Source organism: Amphiura filiformis, unplaced genomic scaffold (genome assembly GCF_039555335.1).
Source record: "Amphiura filiformis unplaced genomic scaffold, Afil_fr2py scaffold_41, whole genome shotgun sequence".
NCBI lineage: Eukaryota > Metazoa > Echinodermata > Ophiuroidea > Amphilepidida > Amphiuridae > Amphiura > Amphiura filiformis.
This window is the reverse complement of record NW_027305505.1, coordinates 993,033-1,001,617: the sequence shown is the minus strand read 5'-3', so window position 1 is coordinate 1,001,617 and position 8,585 is coordinate 993,033.

Below are 8,585 nucleotides of genomic sequence, written 5' to 3'. Positions count from 1 at the left end.
CTAGCTCGAAAACTACAGCGTCCTCAGGGTTTATACTTAGTACAATGATGGCCCGTGACCCCTAGAAGCAATATGTGTAAACTTTTAAAACAGCTTTAGCTAAAGAACTATAACGCCCTCAGGGTTCATAATTGATACAATGATGGCCCATGACTCTTGGATATTTTTTGAGGTAACATCAACCCTAGAGGGCAACGGTCATGGGCTACAAGGAGCAATATGTGTAAAATTTCAAACAGCCCTAGCTCAAGAACTACAGCGCCCTCAGTGTTCATACTTGGTACAATGATGGCCCTTGACCCTAGATGTATTCTGTGGTAGCCGCAACTCCAGAGGTCAAAATTCAAAGGCTTTAAAAAGCAAAATAGGTACGACCTATTAACACAGTGTAGCGCAATAGGTAGTATTTGTTAGCTACCTGTGTTTGCAATTATAAAGATCTGAATCGTACGTCAAGGAAACTGATCACTTGACAAAAACTCCCTTAAAAGGGAATGTATAGGCATTTTGATTTTGGTTCCTGGGACCACCTCAAAGGTTGTCATGATGGGACAAGGGGTGTGGTTGGTTAAGGGGTGGGGTATTAGAGAGAGTGTGGTTCAGTCTGGTAGTGGTTTAGAGAGAGAGTAAGGGTCTGATGGGTATAAGAGAGAGTAAAGGCTTGGTAGGGTATTAGAGAGAGTAGTGCGTGCCAGTCTGGTGGTGTTTTAGAGCGAGTGAGTGTCTGGTGGAGTATAAGAGAGAGCGAGGGTCTGGTGGGGTATTAGAGAGAGTGTGGTCCAGTCTGGTGGTGTTTTAGAGAGAGTGTGTGTATAGTGGACTATAAGAGAGAGTGAAGGCTTGGTGGGGTATTAGAGAGTATTGCTCAGTCTGGTGATGTTTTAGAGCGAATGAGTGTTTGATGGAGTATAAGAGAGAGTGAAGGCTTGGTGTGGTATTAGAGAGAGTATGGGTCAGTCTGGTGATGTTTTAGAGCGAGTGAGTGTCTGATGGAGTATAAGAGAGAGTGAGGGTCTGTTGGGGTATTAGAGAGAGTGAGGGTCTGGTGGGGTATTAGAGAGAGTGTGGTCCAGTCTTGTGGTGTTTCAGAGAGAGTGATGGTCTGGTGGAGTATAAGAGAGAGAATGAGGGTCTGATGGGGTATAAGAGAGAGTGTGGTCCAGTCTGGTTGTGTTTGAGAGAGAGTGATGGTCTGATGGGGTATAAAAGAGAGTGCAGGCCTGGTAGGGTATTAGAGAGAGTGTGGGCCAGTCAAGTGTTATAAGCATTACATGTATATCAAATGAAAGCTTAAAACAAGTGCTTTCACATGGTGCTCACCAAGTTTTCGTTTGTGAATAGGGGAAGGGGGTTAGGTGTGGTCACGGGCATAGATATTCGTGTTTGGTCAAACACATTACTGTGGCATCTAGTTCAGTCTTCTCATCATTTAAGTGCAGCAGGTTCCCGGTCATCCATAGTTTGATCTCAATGCTACAAGCTGTGAGGCGAGGGATGATAGGTTTTGGGGATCAAAGTTGATGTATAATTGTATGTCATCGGCGTAGATATGATATGAACGACCGAATCTGTTGATGAACTAAATTTACGTGATCTTTCATGTCCAAGGAACCATCAAATAGTACACCAAGACTTTTGGCTACTCGCGATGTCTCAATTTCAGACGTGCCGATGGTGATTTGCGAGAAAGATGGTGCTTTTAAAAATTTGGAACTAATGTGAATATCCTCCGTCATAGAGTCATTCAATACCAGTCTGTTCACGGCAGTCCATGTCTTGATGTTCCGAAGACAGCGCTCCAGCCGCAGGATGACAGATTCGCGTTGACTTGGACGGAGAAGCATGTATAGTTGCGTGTCATCCGCACAAGTCATAAAATTGATGCTATGTGCATCAATGACATACCCAAGAGGAGCAGAGATCAGTGTGAACAGAAGTGGACCATTTACCGATTTGTCTCACCCTTTATGAGAACTGTTTGATATATATCTGTTCTTCAGATATGACTGGTACCATTTAAGTGCTGTTCCACGTATACCATATCTCTTACGTAGACGTTCGAGCAGCGTGATAGGAAAGCGTGTCAAACGCTGCAGAGAAATCAAATAAGATTAGAACCGCCTCGAGGTGTTTGTCAGCAGCTAGAAGGATATCATTATGGATTCTTGTGAGAGCAGTCGGTATTTCCGGTAAGCCGACTGGTTAGATGCATACAGATTATTGTTCACGAGATATTCTGTCAATTGGGTAGCCGATACACGCTCAATTGTCTTTGACAGGAACTTGAGATTTGAGATCGGCGATAGTTTTACATATCGTTTCTGTCACAGTTGGCTTTCTTTACCAGAGGAGTAACATGCGCTACTTTCAGAGATTGGGGCATCACACCAGAGAGCAGTGAAGAGTTTATGATGCTAGTCACATGCGGTAGGAGTGGATCCAAGCATTTCTTCAAAACATCTGTAGGAATCGGATCCAATGGGCAAGATTTTGTTGCCGATTTCAGCACAATCTGATGGATGTCTTCAGGTGGCACTTCGCGAAACACAGTGAATGTACTCTCACATGATTCGGACAAAGTGATGGACAACTCAGGAGGAGCAATGTTGAAATTTCTCTTTGAAATAATGTGTGATGTTGTTATCTATGACCGTGCAACGGGGCATAGATATTGTATTTGGTGTGTTTAGTCTTCATGTTCTCCTCCTCCTCCTCCTCCTCCTTCTCAAGACCAGTCCTTTGCATTCCTCTAGCTCAAGAACTAAAGTAGCCTCGGGGCCCATACTATATATAATGATGGCCCATGACCCCTAAAAATTTCCTGGGGTAGCCTCGACCCCAGAGGTCAAAGGTCATGGGCTACAGGGGGCAATATGTGTAAAATGTTAAACACCTCTAGCTCATAAAATATAACGCCCTCAGGGTTCATACTTGGTATAATGATTGCTCATGACCCCTAAATATTTTTGGGGTAACCTTGACCCCAGAGGTCAAAGGTCATAAGCTACAGGGGGAAATATGTGTAAAATTTCAAACACCTCTAGCTCATAAACTATAGCGCCCTCTGATTTCATACTTAGTGTAATGATGGCCCATGACCCATAAAAAATTCCTGGTGTAGCCTCGACCCCAGAGGTCAAATGACATTGGCTACAGGGGGCAATATGTGTAAAATTTCAAACACCTCTAGCTCATAAACTATAGCGCCCTCAGGGTTCATACTTAGTATAATGATGGCCCATGACCCATAAAAATTTACTGGTGTAGCCTCGACCCCAGAGATCAAAGGTCATTGACTACAGGGGGCAATATGTGTAAAATGTCAAACACCTCTAGCTCATAAACTATAGCGCCCTCAGGGTTCATACTTAGTATAATGATGGCCCATGACCCTAGATATTTCCAGAGGTAACCTTGACCCCAGAAGTCAAAGGTCATGGGCTACAGGGGACAATATGTGTAAAATTTCAAACACTTGTAGCTCATAAACTATAGCGCCCTCAGGATTCATACTTGGTATAATGATGTCCCATGACCCCTACATATTTCTTGGGGTAACATCGACCCCAGAGGTCAAAGGTCATGGGCTACAGGGGGCAATATTTGTTCAATTTCAAACAGCTCTAGCTCAAAAACTATAGCGCCCTCAGGGTTCATACTTGGTACAATGATGGCCCATGGCCAGAGGTCAAAGTTCATAAGCTTCAAAAATCAAAATAAGTACGACACAGTATAGTGCAATAGGTAGCATTTTGGTACCTACCTGCATTTGCAATGATAACGGTTTCGAATATATATGTCAACTTGATAAAATTCCCTTTAAAGGGAATGTGTACGCATTTTGCTTGTAACAAATATGTATGAATTAAAGCTTATAACAAGGGCTTCGTTTGTGGGAAGGGGTTTAGGTGGGGTCACGGGCATAGATATTCGTGTTTGGCCAAACACAACTGTGCCATATAGTTTGCGAGTTCCGTGCGTCATGAATGACCCGGCAGAACAGTAGATGTATTTGATTTGCTGAGTTTGTCAACAATCCTGAACAGCTGTCGATCATCACATGTGGCGATCGTATTCACACTTTGCATCTTTATCTATAGATATTGTATTTGTTGTGTTTAGTCTGCTCCTTTGTCTTCGCCTTCTTATCTATGCCCGTGCAACGGTGCATAGATATTGTATTTGTTGTGTTTAGTCTTCGGCTTCTCCTTCTCCGTCTTCTCCTTCTTCTTCTCACGCTTTCTTTGCACTCCTCTAGCTCAAGAACTAAAGTATCCTCGGGGCCCATACTTGGTATAATGATGGCCCATGACCCCTAGAAATTTCCTAGCGTAGCCCCGACCCCAGAGGTCAAAGGTCATGGGCTGTAGGGGGCAATATGTGTAAAATTTGAAGCATCTCTAGTCCAAGAACTATAGCGCCCTCAGAGTTCATGCTTAGTATAATGATGGCCCATGACCCCTAGAAGTAACTTATGGTAGCCACGACCCCACAGGTCAAAGGTCACAGGCTACAGGGGGCAATATGTGTAATTTTTAAAACCACTTTAGCTCAAGAACTATAGCGCCCTCAGGGTTCTTGCTTGGTACAATGATGACCCATGACCCTTAGATATTTCCTGCAGTAACATCGACCCTAGAGGTCAAAGGTCATGGGCTACAGTGAGCAATATGTGTAAAATTTCAAACAGCTCTAGCTCAAGAACTACAGCGCCCTCAGGGTTCATACTTGGTACAATGATGACCCATGACCCTTGATGTATTCAATATCAGCCGCATCCCCAGAGGTCAAAGTCTAAAGGCTTTAAAAGCAAAATAGGTATGACCTATTAACACAGTGTAGCGCAATAGGTAGTATTTTGTTAGCTCCTTGTGTTTGCAATGATAAAGGTCTGAATCGTACGTCAAGGAAACTAATCACTTGACAAAAACTCCCTGAAAACTGAATGTGTAGGTATTTTGATTTTTGATTTTGGACCACCTCAAAAGGTTGTCATGATGGGACAAGGGGTGTGGTTGGTTCAGGGGTGGGATATTAGAGAGAGTGTGGTCCAGTCTGGTGGTGTTTTAGAGCGAGTGAGTGTCTGGTGGGGTATTAGAGAGAGTGTGGTCCAGTCTGGTGGTGTTTAGGAGAGAGTGTGTGTATAGTGGAGTATATGAGAGAGTGAAGGCTTGGTGGGGTATTAGATAGAGTATGGGTCAGTCTGGTGATGTTTTAGAGCGAGTGTCTGGTGGAGTATAAGAGGAGAGAGTGAGTGTCTGGTGGGGTATTAGAGAGAGTATGGGTCAGTCTGGTGATGTTTTAGAGTGAGTGATGGTCTGGTAGAGTATAAAAGAGAGTGAGGGTCTGATGGGGTATAAGAGAGAGTGAAGGCTTGGTAGGGAATTAGAGAGAGTGCGCGTGCCAGTCTGGTGGTGTTTTAGAGCGGGTGCGTGTCTGGTGGGGTATTAGAGAGAGTGTGGTCCAGTCTGGTGGTGTTTAGGAGAGAGAGTGTGTATAGTGGAGTATATAAGAGAGTGAAGGCTTGGAGGGGTATTAGAGAGAGTATGGGCCAGTCTGGTGATGTTTTAGAGCGAGTGTCTGGTGGAGTATAAGAGGAGAGAGTGAGTGTCTGGTGGGGTATTAGAGAGAGTATGGGTCAGTCTGGTGATGTTTTAGAGTGAGTGATGGTCTGGTAGAGTATAAGAGAGAGTGAGGGTCTGATGGGGTATAAGAGAGAGTGTGGTCCAGTCTGCTGGTGTTTTAGAGAGAGTGATGGTTTGATGGGGGTATAAAAGAGAGTGAAGGCTTGGTATGGTATTAGAGAGAGTGTGGGCCAGTCCAGTGTTATGAGCATTACATGTATATAAAATGAAAGGCGCCTGCAAAGTCTAGAATTGCGTCCAAAAATCCTCAAAAAGGCTCAATAATGGGTTTTAAGGTAAGGTTAATAGACATTGTTAATCTGCATGAAGCCGTTTTGCTGAATTTTCAGTAGGCCTACGCAAAAAGATCGTAATTGTTACCACTGGAACGGGGGGGTATTTATACTTCAGACTCAGTAATAAATGATTTCCAAAACAAAATGGCAACACTGATAATCTAGAAAAGAAATTAAACTTGGTTCAAAGACGTGCTCAAATTGTCGTCTGTCACTAATTTTGTGAGTTTTGTGCAAACTTTCGCATATTGGAGGAAAAGTCAAAATATTCGATTTTCGGCGTTTCGGCACTTGATCTTTAAAACATCATTTCTCTTGAACGGAATGTCACAGAGACATGAAATCTTCGGTGTTGAGCTTCAAACTTTCTCTAGTTTACTTAATGAGTGTGGTTTTTTGAAAACTTCTAACACCTTATAAGAGGGCGCAACACTAAATCACTCCGCATTTTATGTAACAACGAAATTTGGCTAATATAGTCCATAGTGAATATGAGACAGTAGCGACCATATCTACCGACATGTTCACTTAAAATCACTCAATATCGGCTCATATGAATTCGACAAATGTCTTTAATGATAACATGCAGAAAAAAGTGGACAATTGATCTCAAAAGCAATTCTCTGTGGCGGATCAAGAGAAAACCCGATTTTGAAATGTGAGTGGTGAGTTTAGTATATTTTTAGCTTTTTTTTTGCACCGCAAAATAGCGAAAAAAGTCAATGGTCATCGATATATGCCGACAAAAGTTTTGGAATTTAGAGAAACAGAGTTTTAATTTGATACCAAATTTATTTTGCCAAGTATTGCAGGGACGCCAGAAATGGCGCGTGAAGTAGGCCGAATTCACACATTATCCTATGGGACGCTGAATTAGTGCTGCGCCCCCATAAAGGTCTGAATCGTACGTCAAGGAAACTCATCACTGGACAAAACTCCCTGAAAAGGGAATGTGTAGACATTTTGATTTTGGTTCCTTGGACCACCTCAAAAGGTTGTCATGATGGGACAAGGGGTGTTGTTGGTTAAGGGGTGGGGTATTTGAGAGAGTGTGGTCCCGGATGGTGTGTTTTAGAGAGAGCGAGGGTCTGGTGGGGTATAAGAGGGAGTGAAGGCTTGGTAAAGTATTAGAGAGAGTGTGTGCTAGTCTGGTGGTGTTTTGAGAGATTGATGGTCTGATGGGGTATAAGAGAGAGTGAAGGCTTGGTAGGGTATTAGAAAGAGTGTGGGTCAGTCTGGTGGTGTTCTAGAGAGAGTGAGTGTATAGTGAGTATAAGAGAGAGTAAAGGCTTGGTGGGGTATTAGTAGGGATGCCCACTGTCCATACAGTTTCCACTAGAACGATTTTTCATTTAATGTGTGCGTGCACTCACACACGTATTGTCTATGGAGAAACTGATCGATACAAGAAATCCCAGGCCTGTTAAATGGCGTACATACTTGTTTTTGATCCTAATGTAGGCCTATATCAGGGTGTTTCAAGAAATGCCTGATTCCACCGGAAAACATTAACCAAACTTTTTCCTGATTGGTCAGTAAATAGAGAGGACCTTCCTCCATGCAGAGATTAACTTTTTTAATGAAAAATTTAATGAGATGAGAACTACAACAGGTTGAAGTGACACCATTCCGTGCATCAGGTGTTCAAACGCAATTATTTCCGAATTTGGAGTGAATCAGACAAGCACACTTACATAGTCATAAAATGTAACTATTTTTGAAGACAAAATGTACAGGACGTTAAGAAATTTAAGAATGTTTAAGCCTACCGCGGCCCATCTCAAATCATGCACTTCTCACTACCATGTCCATTTCATATGCTATCCATCATGGCTTCCATGCACACACAGTGTATTGCTCAATGTATTAAAGATAACCTTTGAGTTGGAGCAAATTTCTCAAAATTGGTAGTGATAAGTGATTAATATTACCAAACTTATGCCATGATGAAATATAATAATTTTTGAAGATAAAATGTGCTGACCGTAAAAGATTGAACAATGTTTAAGACTACCGCCAGTCATTTGAAATAATGCACTTATTGTTCATCTCCTCTATGGAGATATTTTCCATGGCGGCCATCTATGATCATGCTTGCGGTTTCACCAAACAAACCATGGGTTTTGAGGTCTTATATTTTTTGTTGTATGTCAACAAAATCGAATAAATTTTCAGGATGATCTTATTTTCATGTTGTTATAAGCAAATATAATGTTCCAGATAACGCTAGTTAATAAATACATTAAGAAAAAGTACCTTAAAATTGCACTTTCTGTTAGTAATCCTTTTTGGACTTTAACTTTTTAACATGTTCTAGCAGCCCTATATAAAACCGTAACACTCAAAAGGCCATATCTCTGGAATGAAACGTCCGATTAAGATTATTTAAACGCCAAAATGTTTCTTTCATCAATTCCCAGCCAATAAGTTAGGTCTGAATCAATTTAAAAGTACTTCAATTTTTAGTGGACATGCCTAGTATTAGAGAGAGTATGGGTCAGTCTGGTGATGTTTTAGAGCGAGTGAGTGTATGATGGAGTATAAGAGAGAGAGAGAGAGAAGAGAGAGAGAGAGAGAGAGAGAGAGAGAGAGAGAGAGAGAGAGAGAGAGAGTGAGGGTCTGGTGGGGTATTAGAGAGAGTGAGGGTCTGGTGGGGTATTAGAGA